Source organism: Cyanistes caeruleus, chromosome 3 (genome assembly GCF_971803275.1).
Source record: "Cyanistes caeruleus chromosome 3, bCyaCae1.hap1.1, whole genome shotgun sequence".
Taxonomy (NCBI): domain Eukaryota; kingdom Metazoa; phylum Chordata; class Aves; order Passeriformes; family Paridae; genus Cyanistes; species Cyanistes caeruleus.
In genome coordinates, this window is record NC_141703.1 from 42,944,549 (window position 1) to 42,960,316 (window position 15,768).

At 34.4% G+C, this 15,768-nt stretch overlaps 1 long non-coding RNA gene across 3 annotated transcripts in view; it reads right to left on the reverse strand.

The window, feature by feature from the left end:
• Positions 1-4,263: 4,263 nt before the first annotated feature.
• Positions 4,264-15,768, reverse strand: part of LOC111925733 (uncharacterized) — a 29,453-nt gene continuing 17,948 nt past the window's right edge. Inside the window, exons 5-7 of one of the 3 annotated variants that reach the window (XR_015284467.1) lie at positions 11,408-11,516; positions 11,108-11,205; positions 4,264-7,918 (exon numbers count right to left, since the gene is read on the reverse strand). This is a non-coding gene — a long non-coding RNA (uncharacterized LOC111925733). The remainder of the gene's footprint in view (positions 7,919-11,107; positions 11,206-11,407; positions 11,517-15,768) is intronic. The other 2 variants (XR_015284468.1, XR_002862440.2) reach the window with 2 other exon arrangements.

Sequence of the window (15,768 nt, forward strand, 5' to 3'; positions counted from 1 at the left end):
AAATCTTCCTGATGTCCAGCCTGATACTCCCCTGGTGCAGCTTGAGTAAGTTGACATAGCTTGAGGCTATGTCTTCTTGTTCAATTGGTAATTTCCTGGGACAAGAAGCTGCCCCCCACCTTGCTACCACCTCCTTTCTGGAAATTGACAAGGGTGATAACAGATCCCCTGAGCCTCCTCTTCTCCAGACTTAACACCTGCAGCTCCCACAGCTGTTCCTCATCAGACTTACTCTTGCAGACCAGTCACCAGATCTTCTCTGGACTTGTTCCAGCACCCCAATGTCTTTATTGAAGTGAGGGGCCCGGAACTGGACACAGAATTCAGAGTGACCTCACCAGTGCTGAGTACAGTACCAAATTAGACATTCTTTTGGAGTGTTTTCTTGTTTTTTAAAAAGAATAAACCATCTCTGTGATACATAGCATAGTAAGTGGAGGAAATCAGGAAATTTGTTTCAAAATAATCTTTCTGGAACTAATATTCATAGATGTATGCACAGCAGGCAGCACTGAGTTCAGTGCCCAGCAGCTGCAGTGGCTGTCAATGCAAAACAAAGATAGATGAGATACTGCTGTGTGATTCTTGGTAAAAATATTCTCCTGGGAAGAGTAACAGCTTGATTCTACCCTCATGTCACTTTTTAACATCCTCCAAGAAAACCCCTTGGCAGTTAAAAGACTAGTCTTGTGCGCTAAAAAATGGTTTTATGCCTTTTTTCTTTGGCGAGTAATCATAAAGATGTAAGTATAATATTATAAAAATGAGAGCAGGAGAGCAGATACACTGATCTATAGTGCCTAGCAGTTAAGGCTCAGCCAGCCAGGAAGGTTTTGGGTCCTCTTTTCCGGGTATCTTTTTTAGTCTAAGGCTATGCCTCTGGGGGCCACAGGCAAAATCTATATGCATTTGTTCAAAATATAATTTCGGTGTGCAGTTTGTGTGACTGTGTGTGGGATAAATGCTCGGAAGCTGGGTGAATGCCATTAGGTGTGTCATGTACTTGTATAAGTATGGTTTTTGCAAGATGAACATGAGGTCATCCTCACAGATTGAAGATATGATTACCTCTAATCTCTATCTGAATTGACTTAATGTTAAAGAATGCTTACAGAAGTGTTCTCTTTCTAGAGAAAAGAACCAAATCTTACAAGATGAAATAAAGAAGATGTAAAGTAGTTTGTTCACCTCTCAGAAATGTTTACTCACTCACTCTGGAGTAATCCATCACTGCAGAATCATGAAGAGTTCTTTTCATTAGCCCGAGCCGTTTTTCTTCTACTCTAAAGATCCACTATCACTGAAGATGGGAGATTCAGTTACAACCTCTAGAAAAATCCCACTTTTCTTCCCGTTGTATAGTCTTCTCTTTTCTTCTTGTAAGGCTCCAATTAATTATGATTCAGGATTTAGCTTAATGCCATAAATGTAACACAATGTAAGTTAAATCATCTGCCAAAAGAAACAAAGCAAATGACTTTATAGCAGCAAATAACTGCTAGCCTATGAACAGTATGGATGCTTTTACTTTGCTATTTATTCTACTAATTTATAGAAGTAGGCAGAAGAGTTAAAAATGTTCCTAATATGAGAAAATTCTATTTTATTTAATTTTACATCTTATTTTCAAGTCTTAAAGCAAAATGAATCTGCATTTAATATTCATTGCTAGTGCATAGGTGATATTTATTATTATTTAGGATTCAAGGATATCTGAATTTCATTGTGGTATAAAGTTTCCAATATTATTTTGTAAGCTCCCTTTTTGTCCATGGAAAGGAATTGCTATGCTCAGTAACTGAGAGACTGCTTTTGACAGTATATTAGTTTTAATTTGAAGCAAAATTACAAATGCTGCTGAGAAGGTCATATTTCAAAAATAATGATGTAAAATCTCTCCTGTAGGAAAGTTCTTATGGCTTGAGGATTTCTTTTCTTCTACTTAACTGATTGGTAACTCCTTACCATCATTATTAACATCTGAGTATTGCGGAGTAGCAGGATAAAATATTCAAGGCTATTGGAATCAGCCATTCTCCATTACTTTCTTCTGATGTAAAACTGAATGTCAGTTCTTCAGCTTCGAAAGGTTAAAAGGAACAAAAGAGAGGTACAGGACAATGCCATAAGCTTTGTGATCTGACATAATGTGCCTTAAGACAGAAATCAGGTACTCCCTCTCTTTGTCCAGAACACTGTTTAGTGGAAGAACAATATGAATCTAGATGTAAAAATTCCCCTTGAATTTCAGCTTTAAGTTTCACACCTACACTGAACACAGTTTAGTTCCTACACTGAATCAAAAAGTATTGATCATGAGATATTTACAAGGATATAGAACTTAACTGTTGAGGTTTTATTTAGGGGAAAACAATAGAAGTATTTAAATTTATTAATTTCAGATTCAGAAGGGATAAAAGGAGACATCCTTTCTCTAATTGTTCAGACGATTGTGATGAAAATTACATCCAGATTGAAATAATGTGAGTTGTCTCCACTTTTCCCTCTCAAATGTGCCAATATCAAACTGTGAAGAGACATACCTTGTAAAATCTTAAACATTATTTACTCAGGCCAAATAGTGAAGAAACTGACAGATAGAACGGTATTTTAAAAATATAATAAAGTATGTATTTCAAAAATATATGATGGTGTAACTGTGGAAAAGCATAGAAGTAAAATATAGAAGTATAGAAGATTTAATTCAAAAATTCAAAATTCAGAAGAGCCCTTACTTTTTTTAAATAGATGTACTGGAACAAAGTAAAATACTCAATAGTTTCACAGGTATTAACCTTTCTTAATATAGACAAAATGTGAGTATATTTTCATATGTGTTCAGGAATGTTGAAGTTGTCTTCTTAGCCATTAGCAATATAAATTAAAGAAATTTATGTGAAAACTTCTATATTCTTATCTCTTTAAGAGCTTCCTATTTCTTTTGGAAAAATCATAAAGACACCAAACATTATTTTGTAAAGACAGATGACAGAATTATTCTGTTTTATTTCTGAAGCACTGAGAAAAATATTCATCAGTCTGAAGAACTTGAAGTTGTCTACTGATAGATGTGGAACTACTTCCAGTTTCCCAGAGGCACTAACAGAAAAATTACACACTCATTAAACAGGTAACTGTAGCCTTTTTACAAAGCTCAGAGAAATCAATGGGGTATTTTTATTTATCTTTCTGTGATTTATATCAGATTCTATATTTCTTGCCCTCTGTGTTCAATTTCCTTTACCAGCCTGGAACAGGAGGGGTTTCTAGCATTTAACAATATCAACTCCTGTTCTTGACCTTTTTGAAGACATAGTTTATATATTTTCTCTTCTCTAATGTTCAAAGATCTTTGCTCTTCAGGGCTTACACAGAAGGGGCAACACTGAAAGCTTTTTGTAAGGAGTCTGCAAGATCCTCAGGGCAAACAGTTTTTCTTGATTCTGTCTGTAAAGCACAAAACACACTTTCCACAGCATAAAAATAAATCATACTCCCCATCATCCCTGGTAGGCAGTCTGACAAATTTTATATTAGGTAATTGTTTTTGGCTTGCTTCTTCAAGATTCCAAGCATCTTTCAGTTCATGATGGACTTTGGGGTAGGGAGTGATGTTTCTCAGACACTTGCACCAAACAAACAGCATCTTTAAATATTGAATGCTCTACAGTAACTTTGTATTTGTTGAAAAAAGTACTTTTGAACATCGAAAATAATTGTGGAATTCATTAAGTCTGAATTTTATTTACCTATTGGTTTTTAAATGACAACCCATTCTAGATTAGGAAAGTATTATCCTGTTTTATTGAATTTCATCTCTTCTGGACATACAAAAGATGATTGAATCCATAGTGCAATAGTCCTGAATGCATGCACTGCAGACCAGTCTTTCTGAATACATTAAGTCCTGATTAGAAATGAAATTCTTAGAGAGTGTCCAAATACTACTGTTAACATAGCTGAATTTAATAAAGGTTAATATGGGTTTTGCATAACATTCACATTTCAACTTAGAAAATGCTTTGACATTACACTTGATATAATGAAATAATTACCAGTGTATGCCTTAAGTTTTAAATAAAAATACAAGTCAATAAGAACAATAACATTTCACTCAGGATTTCTACACTATGAATGGTACGGTAAATAGAAATCCTTTAATTTTGTATATCTTTTAAAAAGAGTACAGAAAAATGTTTTTAATATGGATTAGGGACACAGAAACCAAATAAATATTTTAATCCAAAAGTTCTTAAAAGAATATTTCAAAACAGGTGAATTTTATTCAGAGATTTAATAAAGAATACATCCCAAAACTCTGTAATAGCGTTCCAGTGAAAACTAAGATTTATCAGTAAATTTGGTGAGTAGTCTAAATGTCTAAGCAATTACGTAATTTCTCTAAATTTTGCAAGTAACTTTCAGTGATTTTAAAGCATCTTTGCATTGATGATTAAGACTAAAATAGCTTTTGAGCATCTAGATTTAAATTCTGTGTGATTTTAGATGAGTAAACTACTCCCACCCTCCCAATGACCTTTGCAGCCTTTTTTGACATTGGAGAAAGCTTCTGCTGAAAACTTTGATAGAGCTAAGTGGGTATCTAGACAAATATCTTCTGTCTGAGTTTGTTTGGGATCCACTGAGTAGAGATCCTCCTTTTAGGTCTCTGAAGTAAATTTCTGCACAGAAATACCATTCAGAAATACAGCAGTTGGTAGTGCTGAAGCTTTTTATCCTAACAGTCTTGATAGCATTGAAATCTACACATTTTCATTCCCCGAGTACTCTTCTCATCAGCAGAGAAAATGAGGAGAGACTTCAGTCCTTTAGTTAGAAGCAGACCACAGTGATGCTGAGAATGTAAAAGAGCTGTTCAGCTGTTCAGATGAGGAAAACTATGACAGTGTAGAGTATCTAATAGGTCTTGATGGATAAGCTAAAACTTCTAAGATTTGGTGCTTCTTCTGTGACTTGTTAGGTGATATGCCAATTAATTAAATAAATAAAAATCCCCAAACACACAAACTACCTGCACAATTAATTTGCTATCTCTATTAATTAGGCATAAGTTCTTTGTTGGGCTGCAAGGTATTACCCAATTCTAATTTATAGAATTCATAGATCTACCTCCCAACACAGAAATAATATGAGGAATAAAATTATGTTCCCTTTCCTTTTCCCTTGTCCATCAAATCAGACAGGGGAAGAAGATGAAGAAATGTCATCTATCTGGATTTTTCAAAAGTCTTTCAGTATTTAATGGGGGCATATAAGAAAGATGGAGAAAGACATTTTACAAACTCCTCTAGTAACAGGACAAGAGACAGTGGATTTAAATGAATGAAAGTAGATTTTGGCTGGATGTTGGAAGAACTTCATCACTGTGAGAGTGATGAAGCACCGGACCAGATTGCTCAGAGAAGCTGTTGATGTCACATCCCTGGAAGTGCTCAAGAACAGGTTGGATGGGTCATTGAGCAGTCTGATCTCATGCGTGATGTCCCTTCCAACAATAGGTGATTTAATCTAGATGATCTTTAAGGTCTCTTTAAGCCTATTTTATCATTCTGTGATACTAGGATTTATCTAAGGTAACATCACAAATATTCTTTCCCATAGACTTGTTCATGGGACTCTATGAAGATACCTGTGGTCTCTTTTGCAATCAAAATACTGTTCTCTGACGCATCTTAATATACATTTGTGGAAGTCAGAGGACATCAAGTAGAAAAGGGTAACATTTAAGGGAAGGCCAGAATTAATTATAATATAAATGGATTAGATGCATGTTTTGGAATCAACTGAGAGAGTGAAAAGAAGTAAGAAAAGTGATTGATGTTGCTTCCCACTGTGCATTCAGATGAGTCTGAAGACCATGTCACTATTAATTTGCTCCTAAATATATCACAGCTTCTAGGCTTGTCACAGTAGGAAATTTTAAAGGCTTGATTTGCATAAGCAATCACTTTTATTCCTTTTCAAGTACAATTATACTTTTTTCTTACTCTCTGTGTGGAGTCTTAGGCAGGATCAAAGTCCTGAAGTGTAACGTTTCATAGTGTGATTCAGTACCCTGTGTAGTGCTACTAGAATGAAGATTATTAATTTGATGTGTCCTTTTGTAATATCCTTTGTCCTGATAAGATGCTTGGGCATCAGTTATCTTGAAATTTCAGTCACAGGAGGAAAGGGGAAAGGTGTTTCCCTTTCAGGTACATTTTGAGGCTCAAATACTTCCACCAAAAATGTGTTTTAGGGTCACAGTTCCTTTGTGTTGTCTCTTCTTACTTTGGGGCCAATCAAGGGGCACAGATTTTCTGTGGCAGTTCTTGGCTGCTCAGGAAAAAGATATCCCAAGGCTTTAGATGTTGTTTCTGAATTTCCTACAAGAATAGACAGTATTTATTTTTCATAACAAGCATCTGCTTCTTCATCAACAAACCCTCCAGAAACACTTTGCACTCAAAGAAATAATTAGCATTTACAGTTTGGGGATAATTTTGATTTAATTCTTTGGAATGGCATGATAAGACAAACTAGGAGAGAGAATTAGCAAGTGAAAGAGCAATAAAATCATCTTAAAAGATTAAGATTTGGATTAAAGTAATCAATTCATATGATATTTGTCTTCCATATTTTATATGTATAAGTGCAATTCTCATTCATTTCAGAACTAGAGTAGATAAATGAAGCACTAGAATGCTACCACAAGTATCAGTTTCTGTGTATTTAGCCAACATTTTCCTAAGTTTTAAAATTAGTTTTCTAGGTTTTAAATAACACACCAGGAAATAAAAAGAAAAACAACACCAAACTATTAGAGAGTCCTAGCTCCTACCTAAATATATATATTTATAATTTAAAGCAATCTATTTATACAAATTATCCACTAGGCAAAGAACATAATTGCTGAGTGTAAATTGCTGACTGATAATCCATGAGACTGGATCATGAAAATGGGACTCTATAGCTGAAAAAAATTAATGAATTTGAAATTTAGAGACATCATTATAAAATACAAGACCTCCAGAGGGAGAGATGGAAGAAATTAATACGGCAAAACAGTAATACCTTATTCGAACCATAAATGTTGCGGCCAATCTTAATAAACTATTTACATTTTGTAAATTGTCTATTGTTGTGCATAGGTAGTTTCTCTTTTAATTAAACAGGCAAGATGCAAAATTAATGAAAACTCATGTATTTGCATGTCTCAATCCAACGCTGTAAGAATCCAACACTGATAAACTGCACACTGACAAAGAAAAGCAAATCACTGGCTCCTCAGATTTCCTGCTGGCAAATATCTCCTGAATTCAGAGGTGATATTGAGACATAGGGGATATGGTTAGAGAAAGAGGCCACTTGGATCATAACACAGATGTTTTGATCTCAAGGAAGCTAACTGGAAAAAACCCCAACCAACCATCTCAAGATACCTGAAGCACAGATCTCTGCATAGAGCTACCTGCACACACAGACATGCACACACACAGACATACATGCTCACCTTGCTGTTATTTCTCCAGCAATTCCAATGAACTGTGTAATGGGTAAGGGGAATGCCACTGAGCTCCTGTTGACTCAGGGAGCTGTTTCGCAAGAAAGCAGTGTGGCCTTTGTGCAAAGAGATATCCCTGGCACTTACTGACCCATGATCAACTGATTGATAGTATCTATCTTGCAGGACTCCTGCTGATCTCTTGATGGTGGAAATACTGCCGCCTTACATATCACAAGCTGTCAGTCTGTGCAAAAACGGGAAGGTAGAGACACTATTAGATAGGAGCAGGTGCCTTGCTTCATTGTAGACAATCATCTGTTCTTGGAAAAGGAAAGCCTTCCTAATCTTGCTGAGTTCTCTCAGATTCAATGAAACAGACTGCCTTTCTCTTTGTGAGGCAAAAGTTCCATGCTGTCAGAAAACAAATAAAATAAAGGAAAAATACAGAAATTGTCATTGAGAGTCAAAACCATTGTTCGCAAATGCAGAGTAGTGACATTTTACACTGCTTCGTCTCCTATTCTGAAGCCTTTCAGATTTTTCCTGCCTTCCATATCTAATTTTTAGTTCTCTTTGCACTTTTTTTGATATCCTGTAATTCTCTATAGACTCCATCCAGCTACAAACCTGCTAAGCCCTTAGTGTCTTTTATTTGCTGTTACTGGTAAATCATTCCTTGAGCAATAAGCAAGCATTCAAACAAACTACCTCTTCCTCAAAACTTCTTAAAAGTAGAAATGTGCTCCAGAAATTCTGGAGCGGTCTTATGGGTACAGGAAAAAAAAAAAAAAAAAAAAAAAAATTGGAAATCACAACTCTTCATTTCTCTTCACAGACAGCAAGAAAAAAAAAATTGGAAAATGGAAATATAAATAAAATAAAGAAACCTAAATTTATCCAGAACAGTTTGGAAAAACTCAAAGAAGAAAACAATGGTTTCAGACTGTTTGATAAATTGAAGGGGTTATGCCAACATATGTAAATGGGATATTCTTAAACCTGATGAACAAACCATGGAAAGTATTTCACAGACTTTGCCTGAGGATTTAATCCAAGATAGGAACAGTATTTCTTTCTAAACTAAAGAGAATTGCTTCATCTGAGAAGCCTTAAATGACACGTTACAATCCCTTAGGTTGTTTTTTTCTCCACCAGTTATGAGTTTTTATCTTGGAAATAAATAAGGGTGTATTTGAAAGAAGAATGCTTTTCAGTAAGGACACTGTTTTTTTCAGTTGTTAGTGATGAAAGGGAATGTTACAACACTGGGTAAAGTACATCAGTATTTCAAACCAATATGGCAAGTAGCCAGACTGCTTTTCAGCCCTGCTCCATTTAAGACATTTCTTATTTTAAGTTTTATGAATTAAGCGTATCTGCAGAGACGTGTTAACTAATTTGGTTACTAAAAAGCTTAAGAATGTGGAACTAATATGAAATGAGTAAAACATTATCATTTATTCATAGTGCTTTCAACTGTATCTCATTCTCCATTGTTAATCTCTAAAATGTCAATCTAGATTAAAAATATTTGAGATAAAAACACCAGATTTAATTCTTAAATCTGCTGCTGTGGTACACAAAATACCCAATGGATCTTTTTCCTTTTTTTGCAGGATAACTAATTCACTACAGCTTTTAAAGAAAATGGTAGTGACAAATGATAGCTTCAGATTTATTGCACTTGCCTTTTCAGTCTTTTGGGATTTTTGCAAATGGGTTTTCAGTAGAAGCGCTGGATGTCCCTGGATTGAAGGGCCACTAAAACAAATTTCTTTCTCTCAGAAAACTCTAAGCCAAACATAATCACCTGAGACTTCTTTCAATTTGTCTTTGTGTGATATCTAGTATATAATGATCCCCACATATGCAAACATAATTAGAGGGGTCATCTAACACAGACTGCATTAGAGAAGCTTAGCATTGCCTGGGAACTTGAGAGAGGAAGGAAAGATACTATGGCAAAAACCAAGTCACTCTTGCCCACTAGGCATTCAGCTGTTGTGGTTGTCTGTGCACCCAATATCAACAATAAGAGTTTAGGACTCTCCATAACCTTGGAATTATTTTGGCAGGTGCTTTCAACAGAAGATGCAGCCATGACTTCAAAGAATATTTCTTGCCAGACCACATCAGTATTTAACAGGATTTAGGCTAAAGAAGCCAGCTTCCTCTCTCTGTCTATACCAAACACAGAGTTACTAAAGAATCAGCTCTACTTGGTTTTGATGTGGAAACACATAGCTGATCATTGTTGGAGTACTGATGATAATGACACTCATCTCACCTGACACCTTTGAGTTACAGATTTGTCTAGCAAGTGACAAGACCAAATTATGTCTGTATTAATCTTAAGAACAGAGGGCAAATTAATCAATGTATTCAACTCTGGTTTCATAACAAAAGGTGTGAATAAATTCACCCTACTTTAATTTCATAAAACTGCGTCAAATCTGTAAATTTCATTTGAATAGGTAATGATTAAATTGTAAGTATTGTTTTTGTACCTAATAATAATAGTGATGTCACTTCTGGTTATTGCATGAACATATTTGCTAACCAGAATTACTCTTCTCTTTTCCATACCCAAGTCTGAAGCATTTGCTTAGCCTATGCTACTGGAATGAGTGTGTGAACAGATACTAAAGAGCTTCCCCATTTATAAATAAATAAATGAATTAATAAATAAATTAATGAATAAAATATGAAATGAAAAAAAGTGAGGTAGCAGAAGAGGAGAAAATTTGAAATATTATTACAGTCAAAGGTCAGTATTTGAGCATTTAAGTGTAAAGTTGAAATAATTCTAAACAGATCACATTTGGGATAACCTTGATAATTAATCATGGATGAGAGAAATTAAATGACAGTGCCTCATAAGAGCTAGTCTTGGGCGATATTTAAGTTTATTTCTTCAAATCAAGTTACTTCTAGCAAAATTTATTTCCTACTCTTCAAGTATATTTGCCATGTTCTGTCATGGAATACATGGACTATCATGACATACAGATCCAAGTCAGTCAAAAAATAGGAAAATTCCAATTCTGGTCTTTATACAGGGCCTGTACAAGGTACTTTCTGTATTTTACTAGCCATGAAAGGCATAAATTAAGTTATGTGAGTAGGATAATCTAGGGAGCCCCAAGTCTCTGGCAGTGCTATTGAGTGAAGGTGATATAAGGACAGCAATGCATTAGCTTTTCCTTGGCCTTTTATATATTATGTCGAGTTTGGTAAATTTCTCTTTTGTATGTATCAAAAGGCATTCCCACATTCTATTCATTTAGATGTACTGTCTATGTCTAAATACATGTTATTTAATTACTGAGTTGTTTCTCAGCATATATTTACCCTTCATTGTACAAGATCACAGTTTTAATCAAGGAATTTCTATGTATTTCTAACTTTTCTATTTAATGCAAATTATTTTAAAAACAGGGCTTGTCATGTAAAACAACAAAAAAAGCATTCTACTCTGTCTCTGAGAGACTATGCTTATTCAAATACTGTGTTTCATTAAAAAGTCAGCAGCTTACTTTACTGGTATAGCCTTTGTTCCAAAAGCATTTTTATCCAGCCATAACTAATGTGTATTCATACCTGCAATGCTAAGGGTTGAAGTGCTGTCAGCTTTTGTTGGGGCTGCCCTCCTTTATCCATTAAATTACCTCAGGGGAAGGTAGAACTTCTGAGGCAACCTAAATTCCAAGCAAACTTCTGTCAGAAAACTTTTTTGGAAAAGACGCTGTGACCAGGCATGGGGCGTAAGACATACTGGGCTTGTCATATTTTGTCCAGGTATAGAGCAAATGCTGTGCATCCTGACAACTGCAGGCAGCGCTGTCAACATCATTCTACCCAGGATATAAAGATAATATTTATGAATTTATTTCACTTCACCTCCAGACACTGGCTACTGGCGGTTGGTTTGCTTCTGCAAAATGCACTGTAGTAGCCGGACATAATCCTCCTCTTCTTTCCTTCTTTCATCTTCCATCATTCTGGTGGGCTAGGCAGAGAAACAAATGGTTAGAATCTTTAAAGTTTGCTCTTTTAGGAGATTTATTTTACCTGAAAATGCTTACTTTTGAAGATGTCATTTCACCTTGGTTTTACAGTAGGATTGATAAAACAGTAAAATCCCTTTGAAGTGAAAATAGGCAAAATTAAAGCTTCTTCTGTTTAACCCACTTTTTAGAAAACATTTCAAGAGACAAAATGGCTTAAAAGCAGACATTTTGTCAGGAGCCATGAGCTTCAGAAAAGCTGAGCACCAGCTCTCTAACACATTTCTAATTAAATATGCAATTAAAAAGCTTTCACTGGCCCCTAAGGCTTCCCAGCCTAGTTAATAGAAAACTTCTCATCTTACTTTAACAAGCAAGATAAAACTTTCTTAAAAAAAATTATCCAGTGTTAAATAAAGTTCTTGCCTACTTTGTTTCCTCTCTGTGCTTCAAAAATTTATTTTATGATGAATCAAGTGGCTTGGGATTTTAAAAGCAGAACAGAAAAGATAATGAACATTAAATAAGTTTGTTGGAAAGTTAAAGTAATGTAGACTATATTTTAGGCATTTTCTGGGGGGTGAAGTAATATTCAGATTACGTGAAAGAGTCCTGTTTATTTAGTAAATTGTTTAGTTGGTAATTTTAAAATTTAAAAGTTTGCATTTCAGTAAAAGAATTTAGAAATAATTTTTTCAGTTAAACTGTTTTTATTTCGGTTTGACTATCACAGTTTTTCTACTTAATGGCACAGATGGTGCAAGTTTGATCATAGTAGCATAAATTATAGGATGCTTTTCTTTTTTTACTTAGTCCTCCAATTATTTTTTTTTGTTGGTATTATTATTTTAGTGGGACTGTAGTATTGGCATGGTGTTGGAGTCTGGGATAGAGAGTATGTGCCCTTGTTTCTGATACTTTGTTCTAGGATCCAGAAAAACACTGAATTTCATGTAACATGAAATTTATGGGCATATTTTCATGGTGATACATGAAAACAACTGTTAAACTTTTTTAGAAAAAGCTAAAAGAGTAAGTGTGTAGATTAGAAAGCTTTCTTAAGTTGCTGGGTGAAAAAGTTAGAGAACAGGAGACAAGATGGAGGATTTAGGGTGTTGTCTCTTTTCCCTTCTTTCTTCTTCAAGTTCTTCTCCTAGATGGTTTTGGGTAGTAGTAAGTGATTGGACAGAAAATGCCCCAGTGCATCACAGAGGTGATGGGTCATTGGGTCATTAAGAAAAATAATATACATGTCTATTGTTAATTGGGTAAAAATAGGTATAAAGATAAAAGAACTGCGTAGTTCGGTGCCATTTTGTGCATCAGACACGAAGTGTGCCACAAAGCCTTGTTTGTACCATCAGAAGAAAGAAATGTACCAGATTGCAAAGATTAACTTTGTGTAGCCAGCCTGGGGAGATCTGTCAAGTTTTGTGATCACCTGTTAATAAACATGAGAAACAAGATTTTAAAGAGCTCAGGAGTTTTCTTCAAATCATGAGAACTGAGATAAGCAGGGCTCCCCACCAGGGAGGATTCCAAAAGAATTCAGTCCAAAGGTGGTTGAGAAATCCAGGAAGAGAAAGAAAAATATATAGAAGAAATGCAGCAGAGTCGGAGAAAGAGAAAAAGGATTTTTTAGAAAAAAGCCACATGGTTTTTTCAGTTAAACTGTTTTTATTTCAGTTGGACTATCAAAGTTGTTCTACTGAATGGCACAGATGGTGGAAGTTTGATCATAGTATCATAAATTATAGGATTCTTTTCTTTTATTACTCAGTCCTCCAGTTATTTTTTTTTTTCTTGGTATTATTATTTTAGTGGGACTGCAGCACTGGCATTGAAGCATGGATGAAAGATATACATGAGAATGTCATGTGGACACCTAGGATGGGCGAGAGCAGTCAGAGTACAAGAGAGGAATGGACATAGTCCTTGCCTCAATGGGTAGGTTGAAGCTGGAAAGTGTACGCTGGGAAGCAAATGCAGAAGAAATAAGCCTATGGAAAGTGTCCAGAGATATAGTGAAAGCATTTTGTGCTGTCAAAGAGCCAGCTAAAATTAATCCATGCTGAAAAAATTCCTATACAATATTCCTGTTTTTGAATTGTGGTGATTGGAATATTCCTAACACCAGAATTAATCATAATAATCAAGGCATTTAATTTTGCTGCCAAGTTATACATTTCTTGTGTTAATTTCCTCTCTTTACTGTTAATGCTTACGCACATGCAAATCATTTTTTTTTCTTAAAAATAGCAGATGTCATTTCAACCCACCATATGCTCATGGGACATACAGTGGTTAAACAATTTATATCTAGCTCCTAATTCCTCAAGCCATCTGAAAATAAATCTCCTTAGGTCCTGCAATACATGTTTTGTCTTATAGTCAATTTTCTGTCACAAAAATTTCTCTGGAGCATTACAGTCTTTTTGACATAACAGAATTATAATTAATAAAGAAGTGAGAGCCTTACTGACAGATTTGTTTAGCACAATAACTACCTGAAGGTGTTTTTCCCTTGAAAAATATGGTCACTTTTGGAAGGTGGATAGCTTACCAACTGGATAGAAAACTTTCTACAGTGTTTCAGAACTAAACAGAGTAGGTTACAAAGGATTTTTTTTTTTTTTTCATTTGTCTCCTCACATACCTATTTCTCTAAGCTTCTTTTTAACATTTTATCTTTTCTAGGATCATTTTTGTGACAAATGATTCATGTCTTTATGTGGCTAGTTTACTTACATATTTGAATATATACATGATAAGGTAATAATCATGTATGTATTATATATGTACATTTATATGTACATATAATCATGTATGTATTATATAGGTGTATGTATATAATCACAATAAAGTAATAATTAATTTATTAGTACTAAAGAGCAGCAAAAGAAATATCTCTTAGAGATAAATGCACATTTTTAATCTGAAAACAGAACTGCATAAACACATTCAAATAAATCCAGCTGAATCATTATATGTTGTCTCCAATGACACTCTAAGTACATGATTTTTAAGATCCCACAGTCTTCTGAAAATATAAAAATGTTCAATATATTGTAGCCCTGATCTTGAGAACCTTGTCCAAAATAAATTCTTTTCCAAGATAAATTTTCTCCTTTGCAGCTGCTTTTCTAGAAAAAAACCAAATTTTCTATCTCTTTGGTTTTGCAAATATAACAACCTCCTGGTAATCTAGCTAGCCAACTACTTCCTGTGGTGAGTGTTTTGAAGAGATTTAGATCCTATTTCTCCCATTTAAAATTTTATTTATTTATTTATTTATCTATTTATCTATTTATTTATTTATTTCAATTTATTGTTATGAAATTCAGGAGCAAATACCAGAAAATCATAACTATAATGTTCCCTTGTATGCTCTCACAAATAAGTGTTTATATAATACATATTTAATTTGTGATGAGGACAGGTTTTGTCTCAATAAATTAGTATAACATAGTCAGGAACTCTTGGATTACCCTTGTTTCCTTTGATGACTGGTCTACTCCACTTTTTTTGTCCAGGGAAAATAAATAACTCAGAGTTATATTAATTTTTTTGATTATGCAAGTCCTGAAAATCACTGACTAAACTAGTAAGTAAACTCTTGGGATTGCAGTTCTGTATTGAATATTCATGTTATTGAGTTAAAAATCTGTGTTTTAGCAGTATTTTCTAATATTCCCAGAAGAATTCTTGTAGTCTATCTATTGACTAAAACAGTAGTGTCAAGAGATGAATTCAGCTACAGAGCTGAATCCTTAAAAATGCAAGGGAAAAGGGTATGAAGAAGCACTATCTTCCTGTGCATCTTCATCAAGATTTACTACCATGGAATTTTTGTTTTTGATTTGGAAAGACAAGTGGGGTGAAGTTAATTTTAAATAAATAATAGAACTACAGTTGGAACCTGTACTTGGGTGACTCACCCAAGGCCAATGTATTGCTGTTGGAGGAAAATTAATATTTTTAGAGTAAGTTTAATTTGACCTAAGTCATTCAACAGAAAGATGAAAATATGTAGGATACTTCAAGGGAATAAATAGTGAGTAAATAAATATTTGAAGGAAGGAATAAAGACACATAAATGAAAGAGAAATAAATGTAATCTTGAGACAATGTAAACCACAGATGGGATTTCTGAAGCAACATTGATAGGGCTGCATTAACCAAACGGAAGTAATAAAAATGAATAAGGAATAAAAGTTGAAATGCAGACAATATATCTGAAAATGTAACTACAGC